Source organism: Ambystoma mexicanum, chromosome 4q (genome assembly GCF_040938575.1).
Source record: "Ambystoma mexicanum isolate Mex_15411 chromosome 4q, UKY_AmexF1_1, whole genome shotgun sequence".
NCBI classification, from domain to species: Eukaryota; Metazoa; Chordata; class Amphibia; order Caudata; family Ambystomatidae; genus Ambystoma; species Ambystoma mexicanum.
Window position 1 is genome coordinate 622,466,322 of NC_090928.1, and position 19,523 is coordinate 622,485,844.

Below are 19,523 nucleotides of genomic sequence, written 5' to 3' on the forward strand. Positions count from 1 at the left end.
GTGCCCATCCATCCACACCCTTATCATCCCTATCAGGAGAGATGGTAGGTTACGCCGCCTGTTTCGAGGTAGCCGTGGCTGCCTGGACCACCAAACTCTCGGGAGTGGGGTGAGTGGACAGGTAGGAGGACCCAAATTCAAAATGTCCATAAGATCAAACTAACCTGCTCAAACTGCACAGGAGGTCTGGAGCAGCCCAAATACTCTACTACTCTCGACATGAGACGTCTATATGAGGAGTCGGCATGCTCCCCTGGGTCCGGTTTACCGAACTCCAGCTCAGGAGAAGTGTCAATACCACTTGCATTGTGCAAAGTGTCACAAACATATTCCACCCAACTCTCCTCTGAAATGAGGCAGTCACTTACATTCGGAGTCCCAAACTGGAGACCAAAATGGGCACACCCCTCATCAGATCTTTCCTCCTCCTCATAAGTGAGGAACTTAAAGAAATCCTTCTTAGGCAGAGGAGTATACCTTTTCTCAAGTACTTAGCAACTGCCTTCCGGGGAGGGTCCACAGTCATATGGACCTGCACCGGAAAAATTGGCTCAGATGACACCAACGGCGTCAATGGCTTCGACAGTGTCGGCAACGGGGTCAACAGTATCGAGGGCCTGACCGGGGTGGAAGAGCTGAAATGCACACTCGATGGGCATGGTGCTGATGGCGTTGAGGACTTCGAAGGCTTCGCCGGCTTCACCGGTGACAAAGACCTTGACCTGGCACGTCTCGCGTGATCTTTCGATGACTTGTCCGAACGGGGCCTTGAAGGCTCCCGGTGTTTATCACTCCGTTTACCAGGGATCCAGGGCGCGTGAGTATCCGGCCGAGACCGTTCCTTGCCGGCTTCGTCAGAAGGCGCGTGTGTAACTGTGCCCCGTTTATGAAATAGTTTCATCATCGCCACCCGGAAAGCATCCCACTCCGCCAGGGTCGATGATTTGGACGGGTAGCCCATCCTTTTCGGGGAGGCGTCTGACGAAGACAACAAGGAAGGCAACCTATGGTGCCGCGTCCTTGAATGCCTCGACGAGGATGACGAGTGGCGTGAACCACTCCTAGACCGTGACCGCTTGGACTTCTTCCTCTGAGGAGAGTCCCCTCTCGACTCATCTGTTGAAAGTCCAGCAGACCGGTAAGAACGGGGCGTGGACACCTTGCCTACCTTGAGTTTCCCCTTTTGTTCCTGCAAGGCCTTTCCAGTCATCAACTGGCACTTGGAACACGTATCTGTATCGTGGCCCTCGCCGAGGCACCACAGACGAACCCAATGAGGATCCGCGATCAACATCTTGTAACCGCAATCCCGACATTTCTTGAAGCCGGACCCCGGGGTTGTCGGGGTAGAAGACGAAGATATAGTCGGTAACTTCAACAGTAACCACAAGGCGCGCCAAGTTTTACAAAGCAAACACGTTGGCGGAAAAAACAAAACTGAGACTATGGGTGCCATGTGTACTACTTATAACATACGATGACATCACCCTCGACGGAGGTCTTTGAGGGACATCGACCCAACGCCATCAACGCAGGGCGCCCTCTGCCGAACCATTTCCGAAACAGCTGAGCTGTGGACATTACATATCAAAGATGAGGAATACGTTGGAGGACACAATCCATTCGATGAGTGTAAATCTAGTATGGTTCAGAAGAGTGTAAATCTAGAGCAGGACAATACTAGTGGTGAGGCAGAATCTGATGACAGTGAGGATGTCAGCGGTTCAGATTTATACCCCATAAGTGTAGGAGAGGAAGGGGGTGAATGCGGACAAGCGCCCAATTGCAGAAATCTTGGTCAACGGCAAGCCAGTTTAAATGATGGATGATTCCGGGGCCAAGGTGGTGTTGATCTCCAGATGTATATGGGAAGGTGTGCTAAAGGGGACTGTTGAGAATTTGTTACCCCCAGATAGATCTCCATCTGGGTACAATATGGCCAAAATCAAATTTTTAGGGTATTTTCTAGCAACCTTTGAATTCAAAGGAAGGAAGGCAGTGGGGAAGGTATACACAATGAAGAAAGGGGCTGCCCTTCTTAGCTGGAAAGAACAGAGAAAGCTAAAGAAAGTTGATGCGAGGCCGAGTGTGGCGAGGTTGAGGCCTGTTACCATGATCTTGAGGGAGATAGTGAGGGATGAGATGAGAAAGTTGTGTGAAAAAGGTATCATAGCGAGGTTATGTATGGATTTAAGGCAACTGAACACAAATATTGTGGTGGAATGCCATCCCCTGCTGAATATGGGGGGAAATGCTCAGTGTGTTCGGGGACTGCAGAGTATTTACGTAGCTTGATCTATCATCTGCCTATCATCAGGTGTAATTACACCCAGGGTCTAGAAGTCTTACAGCATTCATTTCACCCAAAGGGGTTTTTCAATTCTACTTGTGTCTGCAGCATCTGTATTTCAGCACAAGCTGTTCCAAGGTGTGAAAAACGTCCACTGTTTCCAAGATGATATTCTGCTGCATAGAAAGAGCCAGGGGGAACACGACGAGGCAATGAGGGTTGCGCTAGTAATTTTGAGAGATAGGGGCCTTACACTCAAAAGGACATTTGTGCATTTAGGAAGGAGGAAGTTGAGTACCTTAGGCACAGGATTCCAAAGGAAAGGGTCGACCAAAGCAGGAGTTGGTGAACTCTATAAAGGCGATTAAGGTGCCAGATTCTAAAATGAAGCTTGAGTCTTTTCTTGAGTCTTGTTGAATGTTTTCAAAATTTCATCAAGAATTTCTCAGAACAATTTGAGACTATGAGGATGATGCTGAGGAACTAAGGAGAGTGCAAGTGGAGGGCTAAATGAGAGCAAAAGTTCAGTCGGATCAAGGAAGAAATTGATCTTGCCAGAATTTTAGGACAGTTTGACACCAGGGATAAGACTATTCTCACAACAGATGTGAATACAATTGGACTGGGGTGGTTTTGTCTTAAAGGAGGATGGTAGATAGGCTGTGATAGCAGACACATAGAGAGTGCTTAGGGGAGCAAAAAGATACCCAGTTATTATTTAGGGAAGCTTTAGAGTTCATGTGAGCAGTGGACAGGTTCTGCACATTTGTGTGGGGTGCAAAATGTGTGGGAGGACTGATCATAGGCTGCTTAAAGTGTAGTTTGACCATAAAGGGACGGATATAGTACGAAGAAGAATAGCGGGATTGGAGACTCACTTACAGTGTCACGACCGCGATGTAGAGGTAGCTACGGGAAAGCTAAATGTATTTGATGATCATCTGGGAAGGCTTCAAGTTGATAGTATAATAGCGGATAAGGAATAGGCGTGGGTGGAGCTAGTGCATGCCACCCCTAATGGCATCATTGGAAAATGAGACTGGGAGGCAGAATGCAAAAATTATGCTGCCACTGAAAGGGGTTTGTGGGCAGTAGGTGGCCGAGGAAGGCAACCTTGTTGGAGGAGGAGACGTTTTGGGACGTTTGCGAGGAGCTCAGTTTTGAGAGTGGGATACTGTATAGGGTGGGGAGAGCTGTGACACTCTGTGTGCTCCAAGACAGGTTAATCAAACTTTCTCAGGAAGGACATTTGGGCACGACGATGACTAAAGGTGTGCTTCAAGCAGATTATTGGTGGCCAGGTTTGAACATATATGTGGAAAACAAGTTATGGGAATGTGAATAATGTAAGCAGTCTGTAAAAGGGCTCTGTGCTTCAAAGCAGCCTTTGTGTCGCGACCCTCAGCTCTGATCCCCACTGGCAAGCTCATTGGCCAGGTGGAATCAGGACTTGGATCTCAAATAAGGCCTGCCATCCACGCCTCAGGCCCTCTTGGGGCCAAGTCCTCCTGGCGTCTTTGGCGCCAGGCTCATGCACAGTGAAAGACATCTGCTCAGGGAAGTACTTATTTAGGCTTTCATCCAACATGAAGGCATCCACATAGCTTGATTCCTAAGAACTAAGCTATGCGGTATAGTGTTTTGGATGTGGTGGCCTAGGGACTACTTTACCTGGACTACTTTGCAGAGGCTATTTAAACCACACCTGAACAAGACAACACGCTTCGCGTTACTTTCCAGCTAGCAACGTGAAGCTCACCGTGTCCAGTTTACTCACGAGCCTGGGAAATCAGAACCTGCAGAAAGACAAAAGAACATTGTTAGCAGCAGCATCTTAGCTGCGATCTCCATCCTTCACTGCTCACAGCTCCTGGGTAGCTCCGTTGGATCTGCGCTTCGCCCGGACCAAAGGACCTGAAAAAGGAAGAAAAGGCATCACTAAAGGAGGTATCAGAGACATTTCAACCATGAATTGCTTAAAACACTTACCTGGCTGATCACCTTTTGGCCGGCATCGCTCTGGAAACCCACACGCGCTGGGAGCACACCGCGACCTACGAAAAAAAGGAGAAAACACAGGTCAGCGAAGTCAAGACATTGCTGTGCAAAGCGCTTACTTACTGCATCATAGCGCTTATTGTGCGCCATCGTTTACCGGCGAGGCCCCGCGTAGCCAGTTCGCCACGCGGATGCTTCGCACACCTAAAGGAGATAAAAAGAGACATTATCAAACAGAGAAAGGCATGCAAGAATAAACTCAAACAGCAATAAGACCTACCTGAAAGACATTACTTGGGACGGTGTCAGTGAAGTAACTGGACCACACACGCCCCCGAAAGTCAACGCGCCCCTGCTCAGAAAGCAGGATGGAGAGCACGCCAACTTATACAACAAGGTGAGAAGAGGGCCCAGAGGGGCTGAAGTCACACGGGAGGTGGGGGGAAAACTTACCTTCGTCGGCCAGTCCTAAACACAGTCCTCCTGTATTTCCAGTCAGAAATTCCACGAGAATAATCCCAGGGAATCATTGAGAGGATACCAGCGACCAACTGGCTGGGTGGCGTCCCCGTGGATACCAGGTGAGCGTAACACTTTGGTAATTTCGGAATGGCCTAAAGATGTGTGATTGCAAGTAAACATGTTTGTGAGAGATTTGTTTCCAACTTGCATAGAAGAGAAGATTGTAAAGGAACTCTCAACCAGACGAGTGATAACGTTCATGGAAGAGAGAGGGTATTCCCCTGCAGTGTGTTAACAGACAATGGGCCCAAGTTTGGGGGTGAAGAGTTCAGTGGATATTTTGAAAGGCAGGGCATGAAGCACAAACGTACAGCTTTGTATCATCCTCAGACAAATGGAGCAGTGGAAAGGGTGAACCGGTGTCTAATGGAAGGAGTGAGAATAGCTTAAGCGAGTAGTGCAGATTGGAAGGAAGCAGTGTGGGAAAGATTTAAGGGTTTAAGTTTAACACTGCATGTGGTGACTGGTGAAAGGAAGGGGCCTACAAATTTGTCCTCCATGGTCGGGCAGGGCAAAGAAGATGGTGGTGCATGAAGAGGAGATTGCAGAGAAAGTAGCGAGTAACAAAGTCAGTGCCAAGGAAAGGTACGATAGGATAAAGTTTGTTAAGAAGTTGAATGTGAGTGTGGGTTATGTGGTCCGGATCAAAAAGCGGGTGATGGGATGCAAAGGAACTGTCCGATATGGGCCTCCCGAGTGAGTACCTGAGGTGCTTGGTGGGTTCTGTGAGGTTGGAGTGTAGAGTGGACAAGTATGGAACATGAGGGTAGTGGTAAGGGTAAGATGATGATGATGCATCTTGAAGTCTTGGAAGGTTTCTGGAATAGTCGTGGAAATCAAGCAAGATACTCATTGTATTGTCAAATGGAAAATATCCCTGTGTAAAGAGGGGAGATACGATGTATTTAAGCATAGTATTAGATGGGTCCTGGCTCCTTGGAGCTTAAAAGGAAGAACTTAGAAGAAAAAATAATGATTGAGGGGAATGTGGGAAAGGTTCTAGTGTTGGTGGTTGAGGGGAGCTGGGCTGTGCGAGAATTGCCAAGGAGCTTACTGTCGTTTCCTACAATAAAAGCTTACACAGCATCCACATGTATTCCACACCTTTACAACACCCTTCTTATAAAAAAACATTCCCTTTACCTCAACCTACCCAATTGTATCTTCCCAGTTGGCGGCTAGTTCTGTGTATCCCTTTCCTATTTCTGCTTCTCCCTACACCTCACCTTGCACATTTTCCTTTGCTCCTTCCCAAAAGACTATAGTCTGGTTAACCCGGGCAGGGACACAATATGCTAATTTCACAGAAAAGGTGCTTTACAACCACTACATTGGTGATTTCTGCAGTATAAAGACTTTATAACATAACATTCATGCCACGGGATGAGGGACTTATGCTTGGATACTAACCTTCAATTTGCAAGTTACAACTGGCCTTCCTGACCGAATGTTGCCTGCATGCCTTATTGCCAAGGCATGCAAGCAATGCTAGCCATCAGTATCTGTAGCAATTGATGCACAAAAGGAAAGTCATCAAGGACAGGAGACTGGAACTCAACTTGATGAAGCTAAAGTGCATCTTTCTTCCCAAGTACAACCAGACTCCGCTGACCGACTAGCTGTTCACATAGGCACTGTGGAGGATGAGAAGAAGGGCACGGAGGCTGTGAAGACATTTTCAGCATGATATGTATTCTAAAGTAAAATCAGGCCTAGCTCTCCCTATAGCTATGGGGTGTTGCCTACCTATTTTACCAAAGTGCTCATCAGTCAGGGTGACTGTCCAAAAACAAATCCGGCCACTGTCCAATCTAACCTATCTGACCCTACCACTAATATAACTAAGGACGGGAGAACGACTCCCTTGTCTTGATTGATGTGTTTTGTCCTAGGGTTTTCTATGTTATTTTGTTACACTCAATAGACCATACGCAAATAGTTTCTTGTTATCTTCTGTAATACGTTCTGTAACTCTTGTAGGAAACTGATGGGTTTCCTCTCCCCTTTTATGCAAACAGTCTTACATTTGTAAGAGTTCCTTCTCACTTTCTTGTCAGGTCCTAGCCTCTCTTCCCAGAGTGATGTTTCATGAATGAGCTTTGACTTCCTGGTCTCCATGGTGTGTGTTTACCAAATATCTTTATTACAGCATCATTTATTAATATACATACAGCAATATCCTTTGTATATACAACATATAAAAACACATTTATACAGTACATAAACATAAAAACATCTCCAAAATCACATGATTAAAACCGGAAATATGAAGACCTAAAACATGTTACAAACCATTAAGTCATAATAACTCAAAACTTCAATGTGTCAGTACAGTCAAAATAGTTATTTTAGGATTTCAAAATCTTGGCTCGGATTAAAATAAGACTCTCACATCTAGTCATGATATGTTCAAGAAATTAAATTATATTTTCTCCACATAGACGACAGCACCGTTCTGCACGAGGAATACCTTTTTTGCACTCTCAATCGGCAAGACTACGCATTGATTACATTTTAGTAATAGGTATTGTCTTATAACCCCAACTCCGGAAAAGCATCGATATATTTTGGATTACTACTACAGAGACTTATATAGTTAATAAACGAGCCACTATTGGTCTTAGTAGATAACTGAACCATATTGTTATGACTAAAAAGGATTATCGTTTGCTTGAGCTAACGTTCTATCCGCAAGATGTTGGTTGGTATTGTCGATAAATCACACCCTCTAATCCACTGATGAAATATGGGGAAAAGTTTACACAAAGTTCCAATCCGCTTATAGCTGTGGAGGCACATAAAAGCTCTGACATAGTCCACCATTTCTGTACCATTACTCAGAGCAATTTTATTTTGTTGGTTTAGCTGGTTGCTTAACTTTGCAATATTATACATAAACATGTGTAGCTTTATATATAAATAAGGTCTCAGTGAATGTACACAAATAATGCATAAGTAAAAGAAAATATATAATACACACACAATTAAAATGAACTAATTCAACAATTAGCAATAGTATTAGCATCCTGCGAATAGTAACAATATTAAGATAGCATTTGCAACTCGGCATACATTCAAAATGTGTTGAGTGTCCCGATTCAAGACATAAACTTGTCTAAATTACGGGTAAAACACAGAGGTCATCAACATTTATTATAGATTCACTGTTTCAGATCTAGACAAGATTCGAAAGCTGCTTGAAGGTAATTTACAACTGCAATGCATATCGACATCTGATTTGCTGAGTGAAATATATTCCATCGGTCGTCATCATCTAGTGTGATAAACTGTGTACCGACTTTATACAAGTATAGTCGTCTAATGTTTGTTAATTCAACACACTCTACCATGATATGACGTAGGGTTTCTCTATGACTCGAATTTTCACAAAACCTACAGATGTTTAATTTTTGGCTAATTTGCCTTCGCTTAGCCAAAACTGCTTTAGTCGGCCAAAGATTTAATCTAAATCTCAAAGGCCGATCTAACGGCCACCGATGGACATAAAAGGAGATATGCTTCACAGATTCCTAATTTTTTGTCTATGCATAGGTTATTACCACAGTCCTTGTACATACAACACTGCTCTCCCGTTTGAATCCAATCTATTAGATATAGTTTTTTCTTCGCTCTTTCTGGATTTTGCAGGACACTACTTAGGTTGACATCAGCCCTGGCCATAATGTCCAAGATAGTGTTTCTCCATGCTATGACAACCCTCTGTTTTGAAGTTAATAAATACCGTGAGAGATACCAGAGTAACGTTCATGAATTCTTGGCTAATACACACTTCCTAAACAGCGCACAGTGACGCCATTGAAAGATGCTATTTAGAGAGGTTAAACCCAATTCATAACGCAAGCGAACCATCAGCACACATTACGGTAATTTTAGTATGGCTCTCCAGTACTTACTTTCCAATTTTTGCAAGTTAAGATTTTTAAAACTAAGCCATGGGATTCCAAGATGGCGGCGAGGGGAAGAGGACGTGCCTGAACGTCGCTCCGTCCCCCCAGACAGGCCGCATCATTTAAGCACACCAATTAGCAGGAAAATTCTCACCGGAACATTCAGAGGTGGAGGGGCACAGGAATCGGAGTGGCAAAGAGGAATCTGCGTACGCTGAGAAGTTTCTGACCCTGGGTCGCGCCCCGGGAAGAGGAACTCCCCAGACGCCGGGAGAGCCCTGGGAGCCTGGGAGGCCAGAGCGGGATACTCCCCCCTCGGCAAAAGACTGCACTTTGGAGAGGCCTCCCTCAGCAGGCGGACCCGACACGGGTGGAAGCGGAGGCCTGCCGTAGGACCGGACACCATGCGAGATCCGGACCTGCAGTCAGGATTAGGAGCGCAGGAGGAGCCCGGCGCCCGCACCCAGGAAAGCCGGGTGCAGAAGCAGGAGCAGCCCCCTCGGCCCGCGGGACATCCAAAACATCGGAGTAGCCCCGCCGTGCAGCCGGAGTAACTCGGACCTAAGAAGAGAAGGCGCCACAGCCTGCGTTCACCAAGGCGGGGCGGATACACAAGATCCCCGGGCCAGAGAAGGGTAGCGGGACGGCGCATCGGAGTGGAAGCGCCCACCACATAATTTCAGGTACGCGGCCCACGGGGGAGCGGTCGAAGGCCTCAGTGGCCACCATCATCCTTATCAAGCCCTGTAGGCCTGAAGCACACGGAGGGGCGGGCCCCTCCCCCACGGCGCTGCTGTAGAGAACCACAGTGTCCGCACAGAGACACAGGGGAAGAAAACACCCACACCCCTATCAGCAGTGGGGGAAGAACTAAGACCAGTGTACAACAGGGAGAGGGGAGCCTCCAAACTAACGAGGCTCTCCCAGCACTGACCCCACGGAGGGGCAACTAATAAACCACAGGCAAGACCCCGACACCCCCCCAACGCAAGAGACACTGCAAGCGGGGGCAATCCCCTTCCACCAACGCGGGGCAAGACCCTCCAAAGCAACGCGACGTCCAGGCCACATAAGGCTCCCCCTCATTGGATGAAAGGACAACGCAGCACACCTGAATGCAGTTAAAAACAGCGGGGAGACCCCCACAGGGACACAGGAAGCCAGGGAAGGGGGAATCCAGAGGAGGAGGCACACCCCCCAGAATTCAGAGAGTCCACCACTGTATGAGTAGCCCCCAAGGGGGCAGGAGGACACTCAACAGCACCTATGTCAAAATCCAGGGGGAGGAAGGCGCAATCTATCCTTCAAAACTCCCAAATGAAGCAGGACCAGAGACTGCCACAAATTTGGGGTTTGGAACAATCCACGCCTTGAACCTCTACAAGGAAAAGAACCCAGGAAGGTCAACCCCCGAAAACGTCCACAGAAACTCCCGACCCTGAAATGGCGACTAAGGAGGACAAGAAAAAGGGGTTTGGGGAATTCTAAACACAGTTCACGGCTACAATGGAGACCCAATTCGAGTCCATGAAAATTACCTGACAAAGGCGGTACAAGAATTAAGAACGGATATCACAAGTTTAGGGGAGAGGACGGATACCCTGGAGAAAATCACCCAAAATCTAGACGAAGAGACAACAATATGCCCAGGTTCAGGAACAACTGCTGAGACGGACCCATAACCTTGAAATACAGTGCGAGGATCTCAAAAATCGATCACAAAGATCGAACATAAGGATAAAGAATATGGTAGAATCAGTAGAGGACCGGGACCTGAAAGAGGCAGTCCAACAGGTATTCAAGGAGATCCTAGACGCAAAGGAAGACGAAGTACCACCCATGGACAGGGTACACCGAGTGGGCCCAAAGTGAGCAGAAGAACCGGACGTAAGGCCAAAGGATGTTCTAGTGGCCCTCTCTTCATATCCCCAAAAAGAGCAGATCCTGAGGAAAGCCCGGACAATGGACCACATCAGAATGAACGGGTGGAGGTGCAGCTGTAGCAGGACCTGGCGCAGATCACACTACAGAAGCGCAGAGACATGGGCCCAGTACTAAGATTCCTAACGACAAAGCAAGTAAGATACAAATGGACATTCCCCTTTGGGCTGCTGTTCACATGGGAGGAAAAGCAAAGGAGGGTAACGACCTGTGAGGAAGGGATGCAAATACTGGGCATACAACAACAAGAGGAAGCACCTCAAAGAAGAAGGACAGACATCCAAACCCAAAATAGGTCAGAATGGCATTGGAAAAATAACGAAAGAAAAGGGAAAGGTCCACCGTCAAAGGAAAGGTAACAACAAGGAAAGGTCCCAGAAGAAATTACCAAAAGCACTCCGGAACGACCAATCACTCCAACCCGAAAAGGGTAAATACAGTCGAGGAGAGTATTCCAACAACAAAGGTGCGGAGATGGGGAAGGAGGGCATTCGGAACACCACTTGGAATCTAAAGGGCTTAGAATACCCTACAAGTTACCGCTGAGAATCTCGGGCATGGCAAGTACGGCGCAACGCCTGAGCGATCATAGGAACCAGAGCCTATCTCAGGGCAGTTTTGGGGGGAAGAGGGGAACGGGGCAAGTTGGGGGTTGCCTTACAGGGGTGGGGGGGGGGGGGGACACCAGGAACCACTATAATAACTCAGTGAAGCTCCAGGGCACACTTTCAGGAAACCACTGTCCGGAAACATGATGGGGACTAAAATATTAACATACAACGTCCGAAGGCTCAACTCTCCTGTCAAATGGAAAAAAGTGGAGCATTTTCTAAAACAAGAAAGATACAACATCATCATGCTTCAAGAAACACATAAGAACACAAGACAGGGCGAAGGTCCGCTTGAAAGGGTACAACCAGATAATACAAGCAAACATGCAAGACAAAAAGGCAGGGGTCTTAATTGCATTCAAGGACTCCTTAAAAGTCCAGATTCTCCAAACAGAGGCAGACAAACAGGGGAAATACTTATTAGTAAACACGAAAATAGAAGGGTGCCCCCTAACGCTTGCGTCACTGTATGCACCAAATACAGGGCAAGAGGGATTTATTAAAGATACACTGGGAAAGCTACATAGATTTGCTACAGGAGAGATTGTGATGGGAGGAGACCTGAACATAGCGTGGGACCCCAAGCTCAACAGATCTGCCCCCAGACAGCAGGTGCAATGCTCCCCCCTCTAATGCCCTGAAACAGAAAATGATCAGCCTGGCACTGGTAGATATTTGGAGACACATTAACATTAACCGACAAGGATTCACTTACTATTCACATGTCCACCAAACAATGTCGAGGATAGATTATTTCTGGGCCACGCCAGGCATCCTGGGAAAAACACGGAAGGCAGACATCAGCTCTATCTCACTATCCGACCATGCCCCCTCTCGGTTGGGTTAATGCTTACCCCACGAGCCCTGGACTGTGGAAACGGTGACTCCCAGAGGAGATAATTCGAGATCCGGTCCTGGGGAACACTATTCGAGAACAAATCATTGAATACCTCACAAATAATAACTTCCCAGACATATCAATGGAAACTCAATGGGAAGCTCTAAAGGCGGTCACGAGGGGTCACATAATCGCATTAAAAGCCCAAAGGGAGAAACTCAACCTCTAATGGGAGAGGGAGCTGGAGGCAAATATCACCAAGATCCATGCAGAAATAATACAGAAACCAACTATGAAGCTACAAAGAGCCCTGAGACACATACATGGCCAATTAGATTCCATCCGCACAAAAAAAACAGAAAGACACACAATTAGGCTGAAACATTGGTACTACATAAAGGCTAATGGAGCGGGCAAGCTACTGGCCAGACAGCTGAAGGGGGAAAATCAAGACAGGACAGTAATGGCGCTGCAGGATGAGAAAGGGAACAGAAAGACTCAAACGATGGAAATTGGGCCCATATTTGAGCAATTCTATCGGCGATTATACTCCTCAGATCACCCAGATGAGAGCCTCCAAAAGACATATATAGAGAGCGTTACACTACCGGTACTAACAAATGTAGAGAGGCACACGTTATATAAGGACATAACTCAAGAAGAGGTCATTAAAGCGATTAAAGGTCTACCCAGGAATGGGTTGCCCTTTGGAAATTGAAAAATGCGTATGATAAGGGGGGTATAAACTTGCCAAATTTCGAAATGTATTACTTAGCGAGCCAGCTCCAACACATGGATAAAATGGCTATCAGAAGACCCAACCTCAGAATCTAGATTGTTCAGACAGGACTGTGCCCCGTACTTCTTGAAGGAAATCATATGGCTGTCCAAACCAGACATAAAAGAGCACCCAAAGATGATGACATTGGGGTGGAAAATATGGCGCAAGGCCCGTCAGGTAATGGAAAATTCGATCCCGTGTTCCCCGCAGGTTCCACTGGTTGTACTGGCAGGGAAAGAGGTGCAGTTAATGAAGATAATCAGGAAACACTGGGAACCGGTGGGGATAGCGACAATAGGTGATATTTGGTGAGAGGGGGAGATAAAGGAATTTGTGACGCTGGTGGAGGAAATAGGGTTACATACAGGGCAATATATTACATATCGCAGGGTGGTCCAGCGAATTAAAGGAAAATGGTCAGAAATAGTATTGGAAGAACAACCGGACACCACCATAGAAATAATATATGATATAGCAGAGGGAGGGCACGAGATATCCAGGATATATGAGCTGGTGATGTCTAAAGTGGGAAAGGAAGTGGTCCAACTATGACAGGACTGGGAAGAAGAGGTGGGTGCCCTGATGAGTGATGGAATGTGTGAGCGGGCCCAAGGGTACCACAGGAAAGTGTCAAGGAATGCAAGGTTACAGCAAATACAGCTGTACATAACCCACAGGACTTTTATGACACCCCAAAGGATAGCTAAATTCAGCAATGCAGAAAGACAAATATGCCCCAAATGTGGCGAAGAAAACACTGGGATGACGCATATGTTCTGGGCGTGCCCAGAAATAGAGAAATTTTGGGGAGAAATAGCTCACAGATTGGAGGAAAAGGGGATTAAGGTAACTGTTGGGATAGCGTGGGCATGTCTGCTTGGGGCTTTCCCAAGACCACGTAAACTTAAACATGTAAGCAAACTAAAGGATTTGGCATATATACTGATGAAGCGTAGGATCGCCATGGAATGGAAGAAGTGTCACAGACCTAGGATTGAAATATGGTGGAAAGACCTCCAGAAATGGGCGGAAGCTGAAACTGTAGTATGGCAGGATGCTAGTAACATGGGGGGAGATGAAGAAGCAGAAACCCTGACAAGCTGGAGACACCTAATAGCCACACTATTTCGGTCCACGCAAGATTGGTTAAGCGACCAGGACCCAGAGGAGAACACGAGTAAGGAAACCCCTTTGCAAACTGCAAAAGTAGATTGCAAAGACATGTAGGCTTGGGGGCAGGGAGGGAAAGGGAAAAGCAGTGAACAAGGATTATGTTGTATAACATTCGACGTATTGTAATATGTACTGCAAGTTTGATTGTTGTTTGGTTGATATAAATTAATAAAAATTTTAAAAAAAGATCTACCCAAGAATAAGGCTCCAGGGTCGGACGGCTATACCGCCCAATTTTATAAAACGTACAGTGATATATAAGTACCGGTCCTAACGGATCTATTTAACACATTCAAAGACCAAGCCAACATCACCCCATCGATGAATGAGGCAAAAATGCTAGTAATACAGAAACAGGGAAAAGACAGAGAAATCCCAACATCATATTGCCCAATAGCGCTGATAAACCTGGACGCTAAGTTGTACACCAAAATCCTAGCTACGAGACTCACGCAAATACTCCCGAACTTAGACCATCAGGAACAGTCGGGTTTTTTCCCTGGTAGACAAACGCACGATAACATCGGAGGGTCCTCCACATTGTAGAAAAAATAGGAATAAAGCAAACCCCAGTGATAATATTGGCCCTGGACGCAGAAAAGGCGGTTGAGCGAGTTGAACGGTCGCTCCTGTTCCACACACTGAGGAGAATGGGGGTGGGGGAGCCCTTCATCAAAATGATAAAAGCCAACTACAACTCACCCAACATTGGAGTAGCAGTAAACAAGAGCCCTATCCGAGAAGATTCAAATCGAGAGAGGGAGGAAACAGGGATGCCCCTTATCCCCCTTATTATATGCAATTTTCCTGGAGCCCCTACTCTCGAAGATAAGCAGCAATAAGGAAATAAAGGGCATAGATATGGGTGGCACTAATCATAAAATAGCTGCATATGCAGACGATATGCTAGTGATGCTGGGGGACCCAGATCATTCTCTCCCTTTCCTCATGCAAGAAATAGAAAAATTCGGCTCCCTGTCAGGGCTTAAGATTAACAGACAGAAATCAGAAATAACGATACTGGCGGGTGATACCGAGCAGATACAATCAGTCGCAGAAGACCTCCAACTAAAAGTTGCACAACAGGGAGTCAAATACTTGGGAATCACCCTGACACATAATATACAACAACTATACTCCCAAAACTACCCTCTGCTACTACGACAAATAAAAAGGGACCTGGAGAAGTGGAACCCATTAGCAATAACATGGTGGGGGCGGACAACGGTGATCAAGATGACCATCCTCCCTAGACTCATGTACCTATTTCAAGCTCTGCCAATAAGACCCCCTCCGCAATTTTTTCAATCCCTAACGAAAGTGGTCACGGAATACATATGGCAAGGGAAAACTCAGAGTATCTAACACGGTCTTTACTGCCTCCAGAAAAGATGGGGGATGTGCACTATCGCACTTTAAAAAATATTATGATGCGGCCCAATTATGGATCCTGAAGGAATGGATACCGGAAACTCCCAGAAGCCGTGGGCAGCTCAAGACAGAGCAGTAGCAACCACACCGACAAGACACATGCTATGGGTGGGGAAAAAACAGACACTCCAATTTACAAATAAGCGAAATTACGCAGACAGCACTGTATATATGGGACAGAGCTACGCAGAAGGGCACACTAACAAAAAGTCCATCACTTTTTATGCCCCTATTCAAAAACCCTGATTTCCCACGAGGACTCGAGAAAAAGGCATTCCTTAAGTCGGAGGACGCAGGCTGCACAATGGTTGGGGATATGTACCAGGGAGGACAGATAAGATCATTCGAAGAGTGTACCTCCCTAATGAAACTCAACGCCAAAAATAGATACAAATATGACCAACTATACCATTGGCTAGACTCGCCCAGAATAAGGGAAGTGGCCTCGAGAGAACTAACCCCATTTGAAAAATACTTTATGACAAACGACGGAACAAGAATGTTTGTTTCAAGCACATACAGATTCATTAATACACTGGGGGAGGAAGTAATATGGCAATACATGAAGAGATGGGAAAAGACCTTAAAAAAACAATCCCCAGAGAACGGTGGGAATACACCTGGGAGCTGATACCCAAACGCACGAAAGCGATACACTCAAAAGAAATGTGGATTAAAATTCTCTTGCAATGGCATTACCACCAGAAAGACTTCATACGATGTTCCGGGGAGTATCCAATGAATGCTGGCGGGCATGTGGGGGTGGGGGAGGAAATTGGCGACCCATATGGTGGGACTGCACAAATCTACAACAATACTGGAGAGAGAGGTTAAGGCTCACATGAAGTCAATGTTCCCAGACATGGGTGACCCGGGGGAAGAAGTTTGGCTATGTGGGATATGGGACCCGAGAGTCAAAACCCTCACTAAAACCCAGAAAAGAAACTTTATGGGCCTGCTGATTGGAGTGTGGTTAGAAATAGCCCAAAAATGGAAGCAGAAACACCCGCCAATGGCACTTGACTGGATAAGAAGAGTATGGTCCCATATAACGATAGAGCACATAACCTACAATTCTCCAAGGGAACCATCAAAAATTCGGAGACGATTGGGCAGCAACTTTGGAATATTTACAAAATGACTATATGGAACAGTGGTGCCCACACAAAATAAAGATACTGGACATGTTCCGTTAAACAGAAGTAGAGACACTTTGGAGCATGGAGCAGTTACGTGGACTAACCCGGTGTGGGAGGGGGGGAGGTCTGATCGGAAATGGGGAGGTTTACAAGTTCTTTGTTGTAAAATCAATAAAAATACTTAAAAAAAAAAAAGAAAACTAAGCCTTGCTTCTAAACCATTAAAAAAAATGGGTGTTGTTTTGGCTTTGTAATACGCAATGGCCAAACTTAACGGAAATGTTCCATGTTTGCGTAACATCATCTTGGATTGCCCAAGTTAGTTTTACTTTCATGGTCTGTAAGTGAACCCTGTTAAGAGGTTGATTATCAAATTGCATGCCAAGATATGTATATTTCTCAACTATCTCTAATGCACGATTTTGCAGAATCCATCTCATTTTATTCGTTTTTGTGTATCTAGCATTACATATCATGATTTTAGACTTTTAGTGTTAACTATTAGTTGGTTCACGTCTAAATATTTTGATAATGCTTGTAACTAAGTCATCTGCGTATAGTAATGCAGTGATTCTCTCTTGTCCCAATGTTCGAGCATCCAAGACCAAATCTCGGAATGCGTCAGGGATGTCTGACAAGTAGAAATTGAATAGAGCTGAGGCGAGTATGCACCCCTGCCTCAGTCCCAATGTAGTAGGCACCAACACTGATAACATCCCCTTCCTATTCATTACTTGCAAGGATGTTTCACTGTGTAATTTGTTGACAATATCCACGATAATCCTTGCGCAATTTTCTTCTTGTAGTTTGTTTATGAGAATTTGTCTCGAGATTAAATCAAAAGCTGCATTGAAATCAATAAATGCAAAATATAATGGTCGTTTTGAATCATGGTATTGCTGTGGCGTGGAGAGATGTTAAGTTTACAGCCATTCCCATCCCAGCTAAGAAGCCGGTCTGATGGGGATCACATTTCTTGGAGTTCAATGTCCAAGCGTTGAAATCCCTTAGTACAAAGCGAGCAAAAGTTTTCCCTGCAACGTCTAAGAGTGAAATAGGTCTATAATTTGCAGGGTTAGCTCGATCCCCTTTCTTATAGATGGGGATTACTATGGCTTGCGCCATTCATTAGGTATTTGTCTCTTCCTTGTTACTGTATAGAAGATATTTGCTAGTATTTTGGGCCAAATGTGTGGATTAGTTTTTAGCAAATGATTACTTATGACATTTGGTCCCCGGGCTCTTGAACTGCTAAACTTCCTTAGAAATTCTTCAATATCTTCAGTTATGTGTAACGACCAGGGTACACACATTGTAGATTTGGTCTCAATAGGTAGCCATGGTTTATTGTCATACAGGCCTGCGAAATAGTCTGTCCATTGTCTTTCTGTCACCCTGTTGATGTGGAGTTGCAAACTCGCTTTTGCTGTAGCTTGATTGATCATAGTCCAAATCATGGCCATATTTTTTGATGAGATTGCTCTGAGGAAGTTTTCACCGCCATCTATCAGATACCTGAGAGCTTGTCGATTTCGCGTCCAATTCCTATAGTCACATTTCGCTATACGTACTGCTGCAGCTCTCAAGGCTACTGGTAAATTCTTGATAATTGCCTTTTTCCGCCGTAATTGAGCTTTCTTTTCTTTTTGCTCCAGATCAAAACAGTGCACCTTCTGTGCCGGCTTCTAATTTATATTGTTCCAGGAAGTATTGAAGGAAAGAAAAATGAGGTCATACAACATCTTTTCATTTGATGAATGCTTATTGTCAAGGAAGGTGTTTAGTTGAGTCAATGTTTGTTTGTTACACTTGAGACGATTGGCTGCACTATTGATGATACATTTGCGAAGAACACTTATCCCTTATAATAGTGGAGGTTTCTACTGACCAATGCCACTGTAACGTAAGAATATTTTGGTAACTGTTGGATTGTTGAATAATTTCAAACTTATCTGCTAGATTGTAGAGTTGTTGGTCTACATATACATAGTCGATAATACTGGATGTAGATCCTCTAGACCACGTTGGACGTGGAGGCACATCTCCGGGTAGAGAATCATTCGACACATGAAGACCTCTTTACTTCATTAAGGTGCAACATGAATGTGGAGTATCAGCAGTGCGTGTTTTAGGATCTGGACAACGTAAATTAAGATCACCAGTGATTATGGTATTGGTAATTGATGAATCAGTTGATATTATGTCCAACAGGTTTTGTAGATCAGAAAATAATCTTTTAACTGTTATAGCAACCGGATTTCTATAGAGCTTTATGAAAGCAATAGTTCTACGTAGATGGAAGATTTTAACCAGTGGCATGAAGTTATTGGGTGCAACCCACTCTTCAATTGTAAGTCCTGCACTAGCTTTAACAGCTATTAGAAGTCCAGCAGTTGGGCAGCCTTTAGATGCCGCAATTGCACTGAGGAAGGCAATGTCATGATCATCCCAAAATAGTTTATGTAAAAGCCAAGTTTCCTGCAATGCGAGAATATCCTATTCATTGATGTGATATTGATCAGACTGTGTGAGATGTAGGTGCCCCTGAGAGTTCCAACTTGCCAACTTCATGCAACCCTCATGTGTTACTTCAGCGGCGTGTTTGTTTAAGTCATTTGTGCATAGTTATGCCTTCAGAGTAGTTGGTACTGTCATTGAGGCTGCTTTTTGACACGCACACTCACATAGGGGCACATTGTTCTTTGTCTCCACATTTTCCACTTTCTGCAAATCTTGCAAAATGGAAAATCCATGGCATACAACTTAGCCTTAGCTAACCAGATTGTATTGAGGACAACCCCTGAGGGAATCCAAAGTCTCATCATTGTGGGATTATATACATCTAGAAATTCCACTTGGGCTATATCGCCTGAGGTGACGTCTTCTAACCT

The 19,523-nt window shown here is 45.4% G+C and overlaps 1 protein-coding gene across 1 annotated transcript in view; it reads right to left on the reverse strand.

Moving 5' to 3' along the window:
* The window catches only part of LOC138467868 (actin-related protein 2), a 599,885-nt gene that overhangs the window by 307,498 nt on the left and 272,864 nt on the right, over positions 1-19,523 (reverse strand). The gene's annotated exons all lie outside the window — the stretch shown is intronic.